General features: G+C 38.5%; 1 pseudogene; it reads right to left on the bottom strand.

Moving 5' to 3' along the window:
- Window positions 1-355: 355 nt before the first annotated feature.
- Window positions 356-22,597, bottom strand: part of LOC149267260 (uncharacterized) — a 63,640-nt pseudogene continuing 41,398 nt past the window's right edge.

Raw genomic sequence — 22,597 nt, 5'->3', positions numbered from 1 at the left:
TAAGACCTCTGTAATTTATAATAAGAAGATGCTGGTTCGAAAAGCGTCCACGAGAAAATGTTTTTGGCTAAATTAAAGTAATTTCAATAACCGTGTATATATTTACCTCAAAAAAAAATGCCTTTGGTGTAATTTAGATTTATAATTGGCTTTACTAGGTTTTGTGAAATATGTAGTGCATATCATTTATTTTAGAATTTATGGGAATTTTTTAAAAATAATTTAAATATAAATATTGAAAAATAGATATAAATATTATAAAAAGGTATTATTCCTGGTAAGGATAAGTTTTTATTGGAATCATTTGACCTGTTCACATGTCTGCAGCGATGAAACAAATAAACCTTAGAATAGGCTAAACAATGCCTATTTTGAGGAACGCAGGCCGACTGACGGTCTTCACCTCGATTCCGCCCCACGCATCCTTGAAACGAGCAACCATTTGTTCGTCCAACAGATCAACTCCCGTGGCCTTCGTCATCTAATAAGCAGACCACGATCTCAAATAAGTCATGAACCCATATAACCCCATCTCCTTCTTTGCCCACAATTTTATGGGACCTGTTGTCAACTCCCCGTCCTCTGAGCCCTCCTGGACAATGCCCTGGAATGGGAAGGACAATAATGTGTATTCGTTGTCCACTATTTGACGAGCGAGGTCCCAAAAGGGGAGGACGGATGCGCGGTACAGATCCTCAAATATGCAGTCCACGCTTGGGTTCACAACTAGTTCTTTGTAGCACCACGCCACAAATACCCCACCGGGCTTTCGCAGAACGTGCTTCACGTGCCCATAAAAGGTCTCAAGATCAAACCAGCGAAGAGCCTACACCACCATCACCAGATCCACACTCCCCTCTGCTCCTACGGTGCTCTCCAGCTCCTCCACCGACATACCCTGGGGAGTCACCGCGTACTTTATGTTGGGACGCTTGGGAGTGTAGCTGATTTGTTGCTCGCTCACATCCGTCGCTATCACGCTCTCAAATATCTCACACAACTGTCAACATCAAAATCAAGAACATCAAAATTCACATCCGTCACTATCACGCTCTTGAATATCTCACACAACTGTCAACATCAAAATCAAGAACATCAAAATGAAAGGTGGCAGTGGAAGTAAAGACAATGTTGCTTTTAGTAATAGTGAAGGAGGGAAGGTTGGTGTTGATCGAAACGTTTGCGAGCAAGGATACTGGTGAAACGGGTAGGGTCTATGGCGCCACCAACTGCAACAAGCCTACTGATTGTGCGCGAAGGGTAACGAGTATGTACTCAGATATATCTCTGCTCTTGTAATGTTGACCTACTCTGATTTTCGTTTAGGGGAGAGGGGAGGAATTATGGGGGAGACCTGCAAAATTGAGAAGCGTTGGGGCTCTAGGTTGGTGGCACATGCTTGGTTCTGTGTATGTCTCTCTCACCCTTTTGGCATACTATCTATTTCTCTTTCCTTTGAATTTCTCCTTTCCTATATGGGAATTCTATTGGCACTGCATAGAGGGCCTAGTTTTGTAGTTTGTAGGAGTCCTGTTGGTAATGCTAGGGATATGAGCCTTGGGGGTAGAGTTGGTTGGCCCATCTCCATTTTGGGTGGTAGCCTTTGCTTTAGGCCCATGCATAGCCGCGGAGACGTAGGTTGCAACCTCGGCAGACAAATTGGCGATGGCGACGTCATGGGGCTCAAGGATGGGTGGATGATTGGGTTGGGTCCTCCTCTCGCATCCTAGGCAGAGGGTAAAGGGTATGGTAGCAAAGGTTGGCGGAGAGCTGGTAAGTGATGGTGTTTACCAACCTGGAACCGAGGAGAAGAGACAAACCGAATTGAGGCTAAGAGGAGGTGTCTTAGGCAAAGTGTATCCATTGGTGCTGGTTGTGGGTTGGCCCCCTCTAGGGAACTAGCTTGCGACCCCAAAAGGCAGGGCACTGCAACCGAAAGGGGAGGGTTTGAGGAAGGCGGGTTGGTGCATGGTAATCCTACCACCTATGTGAAAGCTCCCTGTCTCATTTTGTTGAATTATAACTGGATTATGGTTTGTTGTAATGAATAGGATTGGGTCAGAAAAAACATGACATGTCCTGCAAAACCTCTGGTCGTGGAAGGAGCGACCAAGCGACCAGGAAGGAAGCAAAACCGGACACGTCTGAGGGATGCAGAGGAAGGAAATCTGTTGAAAGGCTATTAAGTGAAGCGACAATTGCCTATTGTGAAGGCACTAATGAGGAAATTCGTAAATTGTTAGAGGATTGGGAAGAAGAAGTGAAACAAGAGAGCGAGACAAACACGGGAGTGGAATATTGGAGAACCCTTGTCCCAAATCCAGGAAACACGAGGGGCAGAATCACTTAATTCAAGCAAACCCTCTACCTGTACTAATTGATGAAAAATCTCCTGGGTAAGGCTATGGAACAGATTTTGGTGGGCATGGTTGTCACTGTCCAAAGCATGCCTAATTACAAAGATAAATTCCAGAAGGTGCAATTCCAATTGCACAAATAGGATGTTCGACTTGGGAGAATTGAGAGGCACCTACCTTATATCCTGTTCTAGACAGAGATGCCGAGGACGAATGCCAAAGATCCAACACCTGTGGAATCCTCTTCTGCTGAGTAGCATGACTAGCTAGTCTACTTTTATGAGTTTGTTTATATATACGGATAGCCTTTACATTTCCCTATGCATATTTGTGTGTGTGTGTGTGTGTGTGTGTAGATCTATAGAGTATGGGCAAGAATTTAAAATTTATATAGCTTTGGTAGAAATACTGATTTTTTTTTTTTGTTTCTGGATGGTATACAATGGGGATAGCTGGCCAACAGACTTGGTTTCCCACTGGGCAAGTTGAGGCCACCTAGCCAATCTATGTGGTGTAAATTTTCTTTATAATTAATAGAAAAGGAGGATCTACCAAGATTATCCAAAAAAATAAACTCCATATCATTAATTTACTACTTGAGACTCCCTAGATGAAAATTTTCATCCCTTATTGGATTGCATTCCCTATGCATTAGGAAAAGAAGATTTAGTAAGTTACATATAAAGAAATGAATCAACTTATTTAAGCCCATCTTCAAGTATTTTCTTATGGTCATGCAATTCTATTAATTCATTACATTCTAGAGTTGGTTCATGGTTGAGAAGAACTGGGTGTAAATAATCATTAGAGTAATGATAGTGATGGAAGTTGCACAAATATTAGTTAACTTCATGTATCTATTTACTTTGAATATGTATCATTATTTGAGCTTATATAGCCATTATGTTATTATTTAGTCATTAATTTTTAGAATCGTGTGAGCATTTCTTTCGTAATTTTGTTAAAATAGTTTTATTTGTATATAATTACTAATTTTTAATATCTCCTACTTTTTCCTTGCCTAACTTTGTTAAATTTGTTTTATTTACATATATAGCTTTTATAATCAATAACTATTATGATAATTAGTTATTAGTTTGTAGAATCATGTGATCATTTCTTTGCTAATTTTATTAATTTTATTTATATATATTTACTACCTTTTAGGATCTAATAAAAAAGATATGTTAACTCAATACAACATATTAAGATTATTTTATGTTCATATTTACAATTAGTCAATACAAAAAGTTAATTAATAAAAATTAGTTTGAATTATTGATTTGTTTTATGTTGATTACAAGATGCCAACCATGATCCCCATAAAATTAGCGAATTGTCATAGTTTTTTACTTTATTAACGTTATTTTGGTATTTACAATTAGTTATTTACATTAAATATAATTTTTCATGATTCTTAAAATTTATTACTATACAATTTCATATAATCATCTATAACTTCATGTATTTATTTACTTTAAAAATGTATCATTATTTGAGCTTATATAGTCATTATGTTATTTTTGTAGATTTCTAAATAATAAAGATATGTTAACTGAACACAACCATATTATCATTATGTTATGTTCATATTTATAATTAGTCAATACAAAAAGTTAATTAATAAAAAATTATTTGAATTATTGATCTGTTTTATTTTGATTACAAGATGCCAACCATGATCCCCATAAAAATTGGTGAATTGTCAAGGTGACCAAAATCATTTTCCTTGTTATTACTTCTTCCCACTAAAGGGAAGCTTTTCCCTGTAACTAGTAGGTATCTAAATTAGCTTTTAATTCAATAGAATAGTCATAAACTTGAAAACATCTATTGATATTAAGAAATGATGCTTTTGTTTCTTCTTCAGATTCCCCATCATAAGTTGGGGGTCTGATATTTTTGAACTCTCCTTGTAGCTCCATTTTTTGCTCCTTTCCAAAATTTGAATGAATTTTTGGTAAACTATGTCCTTCCTCCCCCTCAAATCTTGGTTTTTTACTTTCAACCACCTCTTCAGAGGTATTCCTCTTAGATGTATCTCCTTTGTTTTCTTCCTTCCATCCTATTTCCACAATTTTAGGATTATATTTGTTTATCAAGTTTTTAATAAGTTGCTCTTGTTTTGCACTAACTTTTAGCAACTGCTCGTGTGCGACACAGAGATTTACTAGATTTGTCTCGAGATCTCTCACCATATTCAATAATTCCATGATAGGAATTTGCATTCACACCAGATGTAACATAGATTCCTTCTTCACCTCTGTTAGTGTCTTCCTTGTTCACCCAGATGCACATAGATTCCTTCTTCACCTCTGTTAGTGTCTTCCTGCGACTCTCCCATCACTTATTTCTTTTTGCTCACTCTTCTTCTTATTATGTGCAAAAGCAAGCATTCATTTTGTTAAATGAAATCATGGTTAGCACAAAGCTCATAGTGTTGAACCTAGCTCTGATACCATATGTAACATCCCTCTACTTTTACCAAAAAAATAACAAATAGTTACCTTGCATCAAGTAGTGATTTTTATTTATTTATAATATATCCATTGTAGCCACACCAACATGATGATTTCTTTTTAATTTTACATGCAAAGGTAAAACACTTTCTTGTTTTTTTATCCACATATTTGGTTTATCCTATCCTCAAGTAACATTGTAATGATCTATATTCTTTATTCTTTCCTTCTTTTCCAACTTGACTCAATTGTCTCATATTATACCACGGCCACTTTTTCATGTTTAATCTTGTATTTTTGGTCCAATATGATTCCATTCTCAATATAATGATGCATTTCATTGAGATTTATATTACTTTTTGATATTACATAAACCAAGTTCTTGTCACACTTACCATATATTAGGTTGGTTCACAAAACGATTCTGAAGTCGATACAATGCAATATACATATCATTTCAACCGTGGACTATTACTAAGTCCGCACGTATTATATATATTACATACACAACTTTGGAAATTAACCTTTGTGGTTAATAATATGTTGAATTCTAATTAAGTTTCAGGAACTAGAGGCCCTCGTGGCACTTTTGTACACATGGAATTATATGGCACCCTGCTCACATGAAGAGAATACGCGATAATAGGTCCATAATATTTGGCAAAGACCTAGCCAAGTGTCATACTTAAACGATGATGATTTACTTGTTTAGATCAACAGCAAGCATAGGATTTGCATAGTTAGGGTAACTATATACCCCTAGTCCCTCACTGCATTGGGATCATTTAGATTTGGCATAGGTTGAGAGTTGAGCTCTGTAGCCTCATGGCATTTGGATAAGGAACAAATTTTTTTGTTGTCTTTGAATATTTTATCATCAAGGTTAGATTATCATGTTTCCCTTTTGATGAGAATGAGCATTACCTTTCGGCCAGAAGATAACTAGTGTGCCAGCTCTCAGAATTCAACATTCTCATTCTTTTCATTCACTTCTCTTTACTATATCATACAGATTATGTATATTGGGTAAGATTGTCATAGAGTATGTCTTTTAACTTTGTGGTTGGTGATATATTGCAAGTTAATTGTGGTTCTCTCTGAGGATTTTGACATGTTGTCCACCCTTTTTCATTAGTTTCATGACCGTACTACCCATATTTCATGGGATTCTTCTCAGCTAACATTTTCTTTTTAGAAATTTCAATTGGAGATTAAACCCTCACTCTATTTTCCTCTTAGTAGGGTTTTCTTTGTATAAATATGTGTTTTACAATACTAATATTATGTTCCCATTACAAGAGAACAACAAGCTAGATATTTTGATATATCTTTTCAAGCTCATACTCTAATTATCACAAACCCCTACATATTTTTCTTTGCAAAACAATTTAAGTAATTTCAAGACAAATAAAGGGGTTCCTTTCTTGTATGTGCAGATTAGCCTATAGTCTATGATAGGATTGGGGTTATCTCGCGACATTAATTTGGGGTCAAAATGAATGCAAAGTTTTCCCTTTCTTTAGTTACTTATCCACTACTTCCATTTTACAAGGATTTCGATGTCTACTTCGACTTCTGCATGTTGCCAACCATATGGAAAATTGACATTGTTTGAGTGTGAAGAAAACCCTTATCTAGTCACGGCTTTCCAATGATAACTTCTAGTGTAATCTTTTAACGGTTTATTAAAGATTGGATCTGAAGTACAAACACCATAGTAGAGCCATATTTATTGATTACTGGTTTTTACCCTCTTTTTGTTATTGAGACACTTACACTAAGAGATATGGTTTCAACCATCTTGTGGCCCAACAATGTAATATTTCTTTTCTAATGAAGGAAATTTATATGGTTTATATCTTTTATTGTGCATGATATAGTAATTACATCAATAAGTTATGGTACTCTAAAATTTGTTCGATTTCTATTTTGTGCAATTATGTCGCGGTATCCCTATAAGCTATATACACTTTGCTTTTTGCTTAATGATGTTTACACATCTGCATTGGTGATATAGTTACATTTTCCTATCATTTTCTTTCAAAAAGAAGAAACACAAATTATGCCAGAGGCCGAGTGAACTCCTGTTGCAAGAGTCTACTAAAGTTCTTCCTTAGGCCCTATTACTACTCCACCCAAGATTGCCCATTTCAAGGCCAATCAACACAATTCCAGCCTTTTGGCCTATAACAAGCTAACCTGCACATGCATTTATTTTTCTTATTTACAATAGTCCTTTTCTACAATAGTCTACAATAAACCAGGTTTTTACATGAGAATGAGGGTTACTGTGCATGTTAGCATATATATATATATATATATATATATATATATATATATATATATATATATATATATATATATATATATATATATATAATCAAGGTTTTTTAACGTATTATATAATTTCCTTTTGTATCTCTGCACATGTACAAGTGTATTGTTTTCTATTGAAAAGACCACCTAGGCCAAAAGCCCTTGTGGACTCTTATTGTGGGGGACCACCAAAGGTTTCCTTTAGGCCTTATTAAATTTTATTACCATGGAGTGCATTCCTTTTTCCCAGTCAACAGGGTTCTCTTCATCATCTTTTGCCTCAGACATACTAACTGGGAAACATGTTTCACTACTAATAACTGGTTCCACTTGAATAATACATGCCAAGACTTGTCTATGATTAGAGTTTCTCTTAACCAACACCTTCAGTAATCTGAGAGGATTATTCTGCACCTGTAAACTTAGTTTTTCCTGCAACAAGAATCAATACAAATACACATACATCCATTTATATATTTCCTCACAAAAAGTTAGTAGGGTATCCATTCATTTTCTAGAAGACACCCAAAACACTCAATATCATGACAGATCCCATTACTTGCACTCTTAATCCTAAAAAATCATAATAACACAATTAATAAATAGTTAACTAGAAAATCATATACTTATTTAAGATTTTCCTAGAAATAAATTAAAGGTTTCCACATTCCTCCTAAATATGAACTACATTTCTCAGTAGTTCCCCCCTAGCTCTAAGTCCTTCCTACCAGGAGAATAATTCAATAGTTATTTTGAATTCAAACCTCCATGACCCTTAGCAGCATCCTGTTAATTTTTGGGTATAGGTATAATCTTCCTTTCCCACTATACCTTTCTCTTTAATATGTCTGCTTTTATCTCTTGTAGTCCTTTTGAAGTTAGTTCCACCCATGACATTTATCTCCAATCATGTATTTTCTTGGTGGTATGCATAGCCAACAATTCAACTATGTCAAAAGGAGGTTTTTTCTTCTTTTGTTCTTTCCCCTTATTGGGCATAACTGATTTCAACCGTTTTCCTGGAAATTAGGAGTATAATCTCACATGATAGCCTTTAACACATTTTCAAGAATAATAATACAAAAAAATAATTTTTTTTAAATCAAAATAAATATTTACATTGTCACTTCATATCACTTGTCCCACTTTAAGTTTTTAGCAATATGTCCAAAATAAAAGCCATAAAATAAATTTACCATGGGTATTACCCAAATGTTGGCGTATGTGAAAACCCCCAGTGCATTTCTAATGTCTCTAAGAACTTGATGGTGCCAAAAGGGGAGCGAGAGGTTACACAAATGAACCTAGACATGCATTTTGGTTACTTTCATGGTTGATGAGTCGAATTCTGGGAACTAGGGAGTAGTGAATAACCTAGTTCTTACCCAAAACCATAGTCCTTGCTCCATGATTTTTTGGTAATATTCATTTGAGGAAGGGTGTATAATGAAGAAACCCTTTGAGCATAAGTAGATGTCACATTCTGTAGTCTAGTTTGTGTAGATCCATCGGTAGAGGTCCTCAAATTTAAGCTAGAAACTGTTAAATCTATAGAATAAAACCTATTTGTGAAAATATGAGAACATGTTGTTTACTGATGAGTTCAAGATCTCTAACTGTGGGTGTTTCTCCATTTTTTCCAATATGTAAGATTAAGCAGTGTCCCAACTATAGATGTGGCCTTAAAAAGTTCTGCAACCCCTCTAGCCGCTTCTTTGTAGGAGATTGAAGGGTTTGGTACTACTCCTCCACATAGTCCTAACACTAAGGATAGAGTGGAGCCTCTGCGTATCTTGTATTCTTTGAGGGTACTCTTGTCTTGTAAGAGTTTCCCTTCTAAGATGATCCTTTTCTCTATTGTTGGGAGTCCCTCCCATTGATGTATGTTGTTTTTTATGCTCTCCACTTAGTCCTCATACTTAACCCAAATCAATATGGATCTGTTAGTAAGGGTTTTTATAAATAAATGGAAAGTACTACTTTCCTTTGTGCAAAAATCCTCCTTTTGGTCTATGTTGGGATGGGGTTCGCTGTGTCATTTTTGGGGTTAAAATAATCCAAGTTTTGATATATTTTTGTAAGTAATGTAAAGTCTCCGCGATTTGTGGATGCAGAGCGCACAGATGGTTAGGAGTCAAAGGGGTTTTAGCCCCTTGTTTATGTAAATTTTGAGTCGGTTTTGAGACCCACCCATGGTCCGTGGACCATGGTATTGTATGAAAAAGGCTATAAATAGGTGTGTATTAGGGATTCTAAGGCGTGTCATGTTATGTTAGTTATGTATGTAATGGTTCAATAGAAGAGAAGTGATAGCACAAAGAAGTGGGCTAGATAGGAGAAGAAAGGCTTTGCAGCTGAGTGCATAGAGGCCTAGGTAGAGTCCGCAGCTAAGTGTGTGGACCCCTGCAGTTGAGTGCGCAGGGTAGTTTGAGTCTGTAAATCTGAACTGAAGATCAATAAAGAAAGTTACCGAAGGATTCCTGTGTATATTTGTTTATCTCTATTTACTTCTGTTTATGATATATGTTGTTGATGAATAATTTGTTTATATAATATTGATTAATGATGCATGATTCTCTTGAATAAGTCTTAAAAAATGTAGGCAATGCATGTTAAGTAATTTCGTGAAGACTGTGATGAATTCTGTTATATTTATTAAATAACTTAAGTAGATCTGCATGAACACTAATTAAGGGTTGTTCTCTGATGTGTGTAAGTGGATAAATCGACTGTTAAAGGTCCGCAAAGTCTGATTGTAAACCTTCGAGAAGGTCTAAAGGCTATTTTAATAGAATTGCAGTATCGAGCCCTAAGGGCTTATCGATCTGTGCAAAGGAATATCTGAGGTGCTAAAAGACATCACACTTGTCTCTAGATGTCAAAACTTGGTTCTTGGTTTGTCAAAAGAAGAGTGGTTGAACAAATATCTATATACAGAGATACATGAATACTTCTTCTCCACTTTTCCCATTGAACTATACGAGTGGTTAGCTAAATTGACAACCAACCAAGGAAGGTGGAAGCTTGATAATCCTATAGTATGGACTCCTGAATTAGTGCGACAATTAGAAGCTTATGAAAATTAGATCATGTGGGCTGTTAATCATTGGCTCGATTAGATTCTAGGAATATTTGTTATAGAATTCGCAGTTGATACCTCAGCTAGCTATAGCAAAGTGGGGAAACGGGTTTTCAAGGGACCACGAGGTAAGTATTTAAGATCTTTGAATACCTGGATTAAAATGTTGTTATGTGAACAAAAGGTTATGCCATTGCCTTATGTTTAGAGCTATGCGACGTGGAAAACTCTTTAGAAATCGAGATAGATCAAGTCCATAATATAGCCCATTGATTAGACCTCCTTCAAGCGATGACCAAGGAGAGGTACAAGCCTCACCATGGAGTGTTGTCCAGCTGATAGCACAGGGTTTCCCAGGGACACATCATCCATCCACTCCACCTCCACCTCCACCTCCACCTCCACTATATACACCTTGCCCACACCTCTAACTCTACCACCTCCATTTAACATGGCGAACACTATGAAGCTGCTGATTTTCAAGGGCATCGGGAGTGAAGACACAGAGCAATTCTGGTTTGTTACGAATGCTATTTGGACAACACAACAAATTACTAATGATAATATAAAGAAGGCATAGTTGGTTACCGCTCTACAAGATCACATGTTGACTTGGTATATTAAGTATTGTTTGGATAATGCTCTGGCATCGCTAGCAGATACTAAGGCTACTTTAAACAAAGAGTTTAGTAAGCCTAAGTATGACTCGCAGTCAGTAGTTGGATTTAAGAAAATCATGATGAGGGTTGATGAGACACCTTAGGAATTAGATCAAAGGTTGAAATGTCAAATTCAAGAAGCTAACATGAAACTCACAAAAGATAGGAACTTAGAAAAAATTCCTGTAAATCGCGATGAGGTTGCATGCAATGCCCATTCAGGATGTGACCTCGGGGTTACAATGTTGGGTGTGGAGCCTCATTAGCTTCTGTATTCAAAGGTATCGCCACATTGGACCCTAGTTCGAAATGGGGCGGCAACGCCGCTTGAAAAATATTTGCCACAGGGGGGGTCTAAGGGGGGGCAGCTGCGACCTTTGGTGAGCCCCCCCCCTGGCGGGGGGTTTCGGGGGCAGCGCCCCCGAAGCTAAGAATAGATGTAAAATTGCCTTGTGAAAGTATAGTAATTTCTAGTTAATATGGGCCGTTCATTAGGCGGAGATCTGACGATAGAAGTTATGTTTAATTTAGGGTTTTTTCCCCTAGAAGGAAACCCCTCACTATATATGAGGGAATTATATTGTGTCTATGTAGATCTGTATTCTGAGTGAGAAAGAGAAAGGATATTGAGAGCGAAGAGGGTGTTACAGTGGATCTGTTGTAGGTTGTATCTTTTCAGTTTGCTAGATAATATAAAATGAAGGACTAGTTGTTTCTCCATGGACATAGCCCAAACTGGGTGAACCTCGTATATCTGTGTCTCTCTTGTTTTATGCATTTTCTGTGTTTATATTTCTGCAATATTTTATGTGTTCCATTGCTCCGTAATATATAATTTTCTAACAACTGGTATCACAGTCGAAGGTCTTTTTTTGGCTGACAAACTTGTAGGAGAGAAGGATTCCTGGTTCGAGTGGGAGCAATGGCAGAAGATGTTAAGTTTAGGGTCGAGAAATTTAACGGCCAAAACTTCTCGTTGTGGAAGATGCAGATGGAAGATTATTTGTATCAAAAATATCTATACCTACCATTGGGTGGAAAAACAAATATGCCAACAGGTATGATAGATGAAGAATGGAACCTTCTCGGTAGAAAGGCACTCGGAACAGTACGGTTGTGCCTCGTAGCATAGGTCGCCTTCAACATTTCGAAGGAAACAATGACGGAGGGTTTGATTAAGGCATTGGCGAAACTATATGAAAAACCCTCGGCCTCAAATAAGGTATTTCATATGAAGCGTTTATTTAATATGAAGATGTCGGAAGGTGGATCTGTTACAGACCATTTAAATGATTTTAATACTGTTACAAGTTAGTTAAGTTCTGTAGGGGTAAACTTTGATGATGAAGTTAGAGCTTTGTTATTCTTGTTCTCATTGCCAGAAAGTTGGAATGCTTTAGTAATGGCCATTAGTAACTCTGTTTCTGGATCTAGTACTTTAAATTTTGATGATGTTGTCGATGCTATCCTTAGCGAGAAGATGCGATGGAAAAGCTCCGGTGAGACATCAGGTAATGCTTTGAGTGCAGAGTCTAGGGGAAGAAAAATGGAAAGAGGAAAGAGCTCAGGATATCGCAGTAAATCAAGGAAAGGCAGATCCAAGTCTAGATCGGGGATAGTCCATTGGAAATGTGGAAAGAAAGGACACCTAAAGAAAGACTGTAGATCTTGGAAGGGAAAAGAAGGAGATGCACAACAAGAAAACAATCATGAAGCAAATGTGGCAGGTGATGTGTTACAAGATTCTGTGATTCTTTCTTTCGAAAATATTACTAATTCGTGGGGGGTAGATTCAGGGGCCTCATTCCATGCCACACTCGATAAGAAATACTTTCATGACTATGTTCAAGGATATTTTGGACAAGTCCGTTTGGGTGATGATCAACCCTGTAAAATTGTTGGAATGGGTAAGGTTCTTGTAAAACAATAGAATGGAAACCAATGGCTACTAAAGGAGGTAAGGCATGTTCCAGATCTGAAGAAAAATCTGATTTCAACAGGGCAGTTAGGCGGTGAAGGTTGTGTGACAAATTTCACAGATAAAGCTTGGAAGGTCACCAAAGGAGCCCTGGCAATAGCAAAATGAAAAAATGTTGGTACATTGTATTTATGCAATGGTATTTCTAACTTTGTTAATGCTTTAACTTCCAAAGGAGAAGATGCAGCATTATGGCATCATAGGCTCAGACACATGAGTGAGAAGGGGATGAAGTTCCTTCAGTCAAGGAATTTGTTGCCGGGTTTGAAGAATGTTGATTTCGACTTCTGTGAGAATTGCATTTATGAAAAACAGAAGAGAGTCTGATTTCTCAGATTTGGGAAAGAAAAGAAGAGCGGAAAATTAGAGCTTGTGCATACAAATGTATGGGGACCTTCTTAGGTATCATCTCTCGGTGGCTCTCGTTATTATGTTACTTTTATTGATGATGCAACTAGAAAAACTTGGATTTATTTTATTAAGAATAAATTTGATGTATTTGATACTTTCAAGAAATGGAAAGCTTTGGTTGAGATTGAGACAGGAAAGAAATTGAAGTGTCTCAGATCAGACAATGGAGGTGAATATTGCAGCAATGAGTTTGATAGGTACTATTCAGAGCATGGAATTCACAGAGAGAAGACAATTCCAAGAACACCACAAGAAAATGGTGTGTCAGAAAGGATGAACAGAACAATCATGGAGCGTGCAAGGTGCATGAGATTGCATGCAGGATTGCCTTTACAATTTTGGGCAAATGTTGTAGATACTGTTGTTTATCTAATAAATTGAGGGCCTTCAAGTTCCATGGATGGTGGTGTTCCAGAGGAGGCATGGACAAGTAAAATGGTAAACTACTCTTTTTTAAAGCCTTTTGGTTGTGAGGCCTTTGTCCATATTAATAAAGAAAATAGAACAAAGCTTGAGGCAAAATCAAAGAAATGTACTTTTATTGAATATGGTGTTAATGATTTTGGTTATCGCTTATATGATTATGAAAATCGCAAAATCATTAGGAGTAGAGATGTAATATTCCATGAAAAGGTCTTATATAAGAATCAGTTGCAGGAAAAGAAATAGAAAAAATAAGATAAGGAATAAATGGTTCTTGATGAGATCATTGAAAAAGTAAAGGTACCTGAAAATAATAATAATCAACAACCACAACAACAACAACCACCACAACAGCAACAGGCACCCCAAACACCTGAAAGTGGTGTTAGAATATCTACCAGGATAAGTAGACCCCCTGAACGATACTCTCCTTCATTATATTATTTATTGTTGATTGATTTTGGTGAACCCGAATGTTATGAAGAAGCAATGAAGGTTGAAAGCAGGAAGAAGTGGGAGCTAGCCATGGAAGAAGAGATGGACTCCTTAATGCATAACCAGACTTGGGACTTAATCAAGTTGCCTGTAGGTAAAACTACATTGAAGAATAAATGGGTTTACAGGCTGAAGGAAGAATATGGAGGAAAACAGAGGTACAAAGCTAGACTTGTGGTGAAGGGGTTTTCACAGAAGAAAGGTATTGATTTTGATGAAATATTTTTTTCTGTTGTTAAAATGACTTCAATCAGAACTATTTTAAGTCTAGTAGCAGCTGAAGATTTGCATCTTGAGTAGTTAGATGTAAAAATAGCCTTTCTCCATGGGGATTTGGAGGAAGAGATATATATGCAGCAGCCAGAAGGATATGAGGTAAAATGGAAGGAGAAAGTAATGTGCAGGTTGAAGAAGAGCTTGTATGGCTTAAAATAGGCTCCAAGGCAGTGATATCTAAAATTTGACAAGTTTATGTTTGAACAAGGTTATACTAGATTTCACTCTGATCATTGTGTCTATCTGAAAAAGCAAAATGATGGAAGCTATATTATATTGTTATTGTATGTAGATGACATGCTTGTTGCAGGGTCTAAAATGCAGAAAATAAATGTGCTCAAAATAAAATTGGCAAATTCATTTGCAATGAAGGATTTGGGAGCTGCAAAACAAATCCTTGGTATGAGAATAACTAGAGACAGGAAAAATCGCAAACTAACATTGTCTCAGAATGAATGCATACAAAAGGTGTTGAAAAGATTTAATATGCACAATGCAAAACCAGTTAGTACACCTTCTACTAGCCATTTTAAACTTAGTAAGGAAATGTGCCCAAAGATCCAAGAAGACATGGATTATATGTCTAAAGTTCCATATGCATCAGCAGTTGGAAGCTTAATGTATGCAATGGTCTGCACAAGGCCTGATATTACACATGCAGTGGGAGTTGTAAGTAGGTACATGAACAATCCAGGAAAGGAAAATTGGATGGTAGTGAAATGGATTCTCAGATATTTGAAAGGTACCACAAATCAAGCATTATGCTTTGGTGGTTCAAACATTTCTCTACAGGGATATGTTGATGCAGATATGGTAGGTGACAGAGATAATAGGAGGAGCACTACAGGATATGTATTTACTGTAGGTTGAACAACTGTCAGTTGGGTTTCAAAAATCCAAAGTGTTGTTGCACTTTCAACAACAGAAGTAGAGTATTTTGCTGCTATAGAGGCTAGTAAAGAAATGATTTGGTTACAAAGGTTTATGGGTGAATTGGGTAAGGAGCATGATATGGGCACATTATACAGTGATAGCCAAAGTGCCATTCATCTTGCAAAGAACTCAACATTTCATTCTATGACTAAACACATAAAACTCAAGTACCATTTCATACAATCAGTGTTGGAAGATGGAGAGTTGAAGTTGGAAAAGATACACACTAGCCAGAATCCTGCAGATATGCTAACAAAAATTGTAACCAGGGAGAAACTAAGAATATGCTCAGTTTCAATTGGTATTCAAGTATGATGAAGAAGATGAGAAATAGCTAGGTCCAAAGAGGTGTCATTGTCCAACAAATGAAGCAGCGGTGGAGTTGTTATAATCAGTCTCCAAGTGGGAGATTGTTGGGTGTGGAGCCTGATTATCTTCTGTATTCAAAGGTATCGCCACATTGGACTCCAGTTCGAAATGCCGCCCAAAAAATATTCGCTGCAGGGGGGGTCCAGGGGGGGCGACTGCGACCTTTGGGGAGCCCCCCTGGCCAGGGGTTTCCCTCGAAGCTAAGACTAGATGTAAAATTGCCTTGTAAAAGTATAGTAATTTCTAGTTAATCTGGGTTGTTCATTAGGCGGAGATCTGACGATAGAAGTTATGTTTAATTTAGGGTTTTTTTCCCTATAAGGCAACCCCTCACTATATATGAGGGAATTGTATTGCATCTATGTATATTTGTATTCTGAGTGAGAAAGAGAGAGGAGATTGAGAGCGAAGAGGGTGTTACAACAGATTTGTTGTAGGTTGTATCTCTTCAGTTTTCTGGATAATATAAAAGGAAGGACTGGTTGTTTCTTTGTGGATGTAGCCCAAACTGGATGAACCACGCATATCTGTTTCTCTCATGTTTTATGCATTTTCTATGTTTATATTTCTGCAATATTTTATGTGTTCCATTACTCCGTAATATATAATTTTCTAACATACAACAGATTCACTCTAAGTTACAGAGCTCTACTTAGAATTGCAAATCTTGAAGAAAGACAAAGAGACTAAACCATAGGTGCACGCAGAAGCTTGGTGTCTGAAGTGTAAGAGCCGGGGGCACAATAAAGACCATTGTGCCTTATTTGCGAATTATATTACAGGAGGGTGACAAGTTCCCATGAGGCCAGAAGCTCCAGTAGGACCGAGCATGGGGGCTATATTATGTTGCACTATTTTTCAGGTTGTTAGACAACACGTGACAGATAATTGCCATTTGCTTCAAAATTTCATCCAGACACCGCAACAGTTGTTATGTAACTTATGCAAATCAGTGGGCCACGATGAGCGGCACTATCGCAGCTATGAGCTGATAATGGAAAGAACAACTACATACGGGATGCAAGCAAAAACTTAGTCTCCACAGCAGGGTGCTAGAGGAGGTCTTGAAGGATATCAGGGACGAGGCTGGGGAGGAGGAGGGCCTAGTAGAGGTCGGGGTTAGGTTATCTATTACAACTGCGGGACACCAGGGCACTGTGCATGAGAGTGTCAGAATCAGAAACACCCATCATATATATAATGCAGCCAATTTGACCATACCATAGAGGAATGTCTAGTGATGATAGCTAAAATCCAAGAAAAGAAAGTGCAACCTCAACAACCTACGCAGAACCTATAGATGATGGTTCACAAGGCCTTAGAGAAGGAAGTTGGCATTGAACTAGGGTACGATAAGGAAACCTTTATGGAGGCTAAGAAAAGGTTGACCCCTTTGCACTTACTACATTTTTGGAGACCTGCATCAAACTTATACGCGATAGAAAAGATGTGGAAGGCCTGCAGGAGTTGATAAACAAATGCGTGAGCAAAGAGAAGGTCCCTGGTGGACACTAGGTGGTCAGAAAAATTGGCAAACATAAGGCAAGAACAGGGCGCGGGATGAGGCTCACTGCACAGATATGGGATTATGAGATGGACCAAGTCATCTTGGACTTGGGGTCGAATGCGAACATATTTCCCAAACAAATGTGGGAAATAATGGGGAGACCTATGCTACAGTGGTCTCAAATCCAGCTCAGAATGGTGAACCAGCATAAAATCATCCCTATGGGACGATTATATGGGGTAACATGTTATATAGAAGGTGCAAGCACGATGGCCAACTTTGAGGTGATAGAGATTGTTGATGACATTAATCCATACCTCACAATCCTAGGAATTGACTGGGCCATTGACATGAATGGGGTCATCAATCTGAAAAAGAGGAAAATATCGTTTGAAAAGAAATCGCTTCGAGTTGTAATACCATTGGACCCTGCAAAAGGGACATGCTACACTAAACCAGTCAACGATTATGAAGAAAGCAAGGATGAACTGGATTAAATATAAAAAATAACAGCACGATACCAAGACCAGATCAATTTGACGACATATGGTCAAATTGCATGGGATCGAGAGATTTCCTATACCTCTTATTCAGATGAATATTTGGAGCATTGGTAGAATCGCTTGCATGAAGTATCTACACTGCGCTGCAATATGATGAAAAAAGCGTTGTGTTGTGTTTCGTTGGAGGTAAGGAACTTACCCTATTATGATGGTTTAACTGACGTTGATAAGTTTTTGGATGCATTTGAGTGTGAAGTCCCTTAGGCTCACTGCCTCCAAGCATTAGATTTGGCACTGCGCGCTATGCCCACACGATGGTGGGGTGCGCACAAGGATAACTTTGATGGATGGCGAGATTACAAAAGAATGATGAGGTTATGGTTTGGGTGGCCTAACACTATATTAACTGAGAAATATAGTGGGAAGGATGATCCGGGCGATCACCTAGCAAAATGGACTAAAGCATGGGGGACAGAACCATAACCAGAGTGGGTACACCTATTTTTCCATACTTTGGACACAATTCCCATGAACTGGTATCTAGAAATGGAGCTCTGCCATGGCACTGTGGAGAGGGATATATTTGGAGAAGCATTCTTATTGACATTTAGTTTTTAAGACGGCTTTGCAAGCATCGATGAAGCTCTACAGGAGATTAAGGCAGTAATATTCAAAACACCGCAATAACCTACGGAGTGGGTCCAACCAGATTGGAGCACCCACCTGAGCCATGCAGTGGAATGCTATAATGTGACTGCTGAAGAGGAGGATGAAAATCCAAGAAATATTAAAATTCCAAAGGCAGAAGGGCATCGCGAAGTCGAGGGCCTGCAAATAGATAATCCAAACATCACCGCGCTGTTGAAGACAAAGCAAGTAAACATTGGTGCTGAAGTAGAACCGAAGTTTGCAAAGGTTGGAGATTATTGGGATGACGCTACTATGGACAAAGTTGTTGAGTTACTTTGCGAATATTAGGATTTTTTTCCCTACCAAGTTTTCAGATTTGAAGGGCATAGTAGGATATTTGGGTGTTAAAAAGATCACTTTGAAGCCGAAGATGAAGCTCCTTAAGCAAAGACTGTATCACCTGTTGGATAAGATGTTGGAGGTGGGAATAATAGAACCAGTTGAAGAATTTGATTTGGTAAGCCCGATGGTCGTTCAGGAGAAGAAACAGAAAGGAGAAATAAGGATTTGTGTAGATCTGTGAAAGCTTAACAATGTGTGTGTCAATGATCCATTCATGACGTCGTATATCGATGAAGTGCTAGATAATGTTAGAGGGCAGGAGGCCTACTCATTTACTGATGGGTTCTCTGGGTATCATCAGATTAAGATCACACCCGAGGATAGGAGAAAAATGGCCTACACGATGGAATGGGGATGTTTTCAATACACTATGATGTTGTTTGGACTCAAGAATGTGCCTGTGATATTTTCTCGCATGTTCATCGCAGCATTCAAGGAGTTCATTCATAAGTTCCTGGAAGTGTACTTTGATGACTGGACAATGTTCAGAATAGTAAAGCGCCATGTAGCAAGTTTGTGCTTGATGCTAGATACGTGTCACAGATACCAGATCGCGTTGAATTTGAAGAAATTCATCTTTTGCATTCCCTTTGGAATCTTGTTGGATCATGTAGTGTGCAGCAAGGGCTGATGGTGGACCTTGCAAAGATTGCAATAATTGTAAATTTAGAGGCCCCAAGGAATGTTAAGCAGCTACATGCGACACTAGGACATATGGGATATTATCGAAAGTTTATCAAAGAATATGCTCAAATTACTGATCCCATGGAGAAACTGCTGAAGAAGGATGCAGCATTCTATTGGGACAAAGAATGTTAGTGTAGCTTGGATGTATTGAAAGGAAAGATGGTCACCGCGCCAATCTTTGTATTCCCTGATTGGAAGAAGGAGTTTCACGTACATGTGGATGCCTCTTGCATTGCATTGGGTGCAGTGTTAACGCAAGTCGGCGAAGGAGAAATGAACCATCCTATAGCCTTTGCGAGTAGGAAATTATCAAAGGAAGAGAAGAATTACTCAACGACTAAGTGTGAAGGGTTGGCTATGGTGTACGCGTTGCAAAAATTCAGGCACTATTTGTTAGGTGGACATTTCAAAATGTACACAGATCATTCTGCCTTGAAATACCTGGTCAATAAGCCAGTGTTAGGGGAAAGATCTGCAGATGGCTGCTACTATTTCAAGAGTATGACTGTGAAGTCATTGTGAAGCAAGGGAGGTTGAGTGCATGAACTAACCATCTGTTTCGAACCGAAATAGGCGAGGAACCTAATGATCTGGAGGAAGGGTTTCCAGATGTGCAACTCTTTGCAGTGCACGTAGCAGATAATCATTTGTAGATATCATTCACTTCTTGACTACGGGGATGACACCGAAAGGGTATACAAGTCAACAAAAGAAGGAACTCGTAGTGCGCATGACAACTTTCTTAGTTATTGTAGGACATTTGTATAAGATGGGTGTTGATGAAATATTGCGAAGATATGTGCCAGATTTTGATAGGGATAACATTATCACTGAAGCTCATGGAGGCTCTGTGGGAGGACATTATGCAGGAAAGGCGACTGCACAGAACATTTTGCGTGCATGTCTATGGTGGCCAACAGTGCATAAGGATTCCAAGGCATATGATGCATGTTAGAAAATGAGCAGACCATCGCAAAGGGATGATTTTCCATTACAACCTCAAGTATCCTTGCAACCCTTTAAGAAATGGGTGATTGATTTCTTTGGGCCTATTCAGCCCCCAGGGAAGAAAACTGGTGCATGCTATATCATCACCGTGACTGAATATCTAACCAGATGGGTAGAAGCACAACTGGTTAAGGATTTTACATGGGCAAGTACAACAAAGTTTTTTTTGAGTATGTCTTAACCATATTTGGCTGCCCGAAAGTGTTGATGAGCAACAGAGGTACGCACTTTCTGAACAAAATGATCACCACGTTGACAGAAGAATTTCAGGTCTACCATCAAAAGAGTACACTGTATCACCCACAGGCCAATGGAATTGTTGAAGCCTTCAGTAAGATTTTGGAGAATGCGCTGACAAAGATCTGCAACACACATTATAATGACTGGGATGTGCACATACCTACACGGCTATGGGCCTATAGAACTACATGTAAGAAACTGATAGGGAAAACACCATTTGTGAGGCCTTGGAGGAATGGATCATGCAGTTGATGGAGCTTGAAGAGGACTAATTCTTGGTAGGATTCCATCAGCAAGTACAGAAGGAACATGAAAAATCATGGCACGATTGCCACATCAAGCTTCACACTTTCAAGGTAAACGATCTTGTCTTGTTATATCATAGTAATTTCACTAAATTTATGGGAAAATTCCTGATGCATTGGCTAGGGCCATATGTTATCAAAGAAATTACATATGGATGCACAGTTCAACTCACGAAGTTGAATGGAGAACATTTTCCGTGAAGAGTGAATGGGAGCAGATTGAAGCAGTATATAGGGAATCCTTTGCAATGACTATATGCCTGCAGGACAATCGTAGTGCTCCAGGTAGTTGCAAGGGAGCGGGGGACAATAAACTACATAGCCAAGTTTGGAGGACTACGTAGCAGGTAGGTTGTGTGGATGGCGGTATTTAAGGCAAAAATATTTGAAGATTTTCCACCAAAACAACATTAATTGTTAGAAATTGGGGGGAACGGTCAGATTTGAATTCAATAACCCCTATAAATTACGTGTGCCGGTCCAACAGAGAACACTTTGCACTCTCATAATTGCTAGTGAGTTTTGTTGTCTGTCGCTTATGAACTGATCGTATTGGGATGATTTAGTCACAAGCCCTGCATTTTCTAAGTTATCTGATCTAAATCAAAAGTTCATTCTATAGAAAATGCTTGGACCAAGCCCTACAAAAACCATGAGTATTGGTGTTGATGTTGCCTCTGAGTGAGCTGCCCTAGAAGTTGTGAGCATGGAAGCTCCGCCTCCTGTGCCTATGACACTGAGGTCGCCTAGGCTAAAACCTACCCTTGCCAGAGAAACCCAAATATCCAAGTTGAATAAGGACAAGCAGAAGAGGTCAACTTTGGTGCACGAGTCTCCTAGGAAGCATTTTGTAGTGCAGAAACAGAAGAAAGATAAGCAGCTAGAGAAGATAGCTGACCTGGGAGTGGAAGAAGGCCAAGGAACATAGGACATAGGTGCTAAAGGAGTGGAGACCATCATGAAGCTACCTAACTCTATCCCTCCTCGGAAGGGAAAGGTGAAGATCACAAAGCACCCAGATTCAAAGAAGTTTACCATTTCCACGCCCCTGCTGCTTGAGCAAGTTCTCTTTGAAGGTCTGCGGCTGACGCAGATCCCGTTGTTAAAAGTGGAGGATTGGGACCTCGTAGGTCATGCTAGGTTTCCACAATTAGGGACAGATAATTACATGAAGCACATCTACTACGCAGATTCAGGTGTAACCACATTAGAGATGGCGGAATGGGTGCATGGTGTGGAGAACTCGGGGTTACTTAATTTGCTTTGGGTGCCCAATTATCACCGCACCCCTATCAACAAAATTTGTGTGCACCAACTACTTACATTGGTACACGATGGGTGCCTATGACTACGAGGGCCTATCCCAATCACTGACATGCTAATAAACAAAATCACACACCTGCCATATGAAGGCCTGAACCCAGCTAAGGAGTTTGGTAGAAAGATGGGGGAGAAGGACCTTTCCAAAAGAATGAAGAGAGATTACAACCTCATGAAGAAGTCACTAGGGTATTTTATCATGTCTATCACTAACCCAATACTCCAATTAGCCACCAAAAT

The sequence above is a fragment of the Pinus tabuliformis genome, chromosome 6 (genome assembly GCF_031772625.1).
Source record: "Pinus tabuliformis cultivar Carrire ecotype Pingquan chromosome 6, CPIR1, whole genome shotgun sequence".
NCBI classification, from domain to species: domain Eukaryota; kingdom Viridiplantae; phylum Streptophyta; class Pinopsida; order Pinales; family Pinaceae; genus Pinus; species Pinus tabuliformis.
This window is presented reverse-complemented; position numbering and strand designations above follow the sequence as displayed.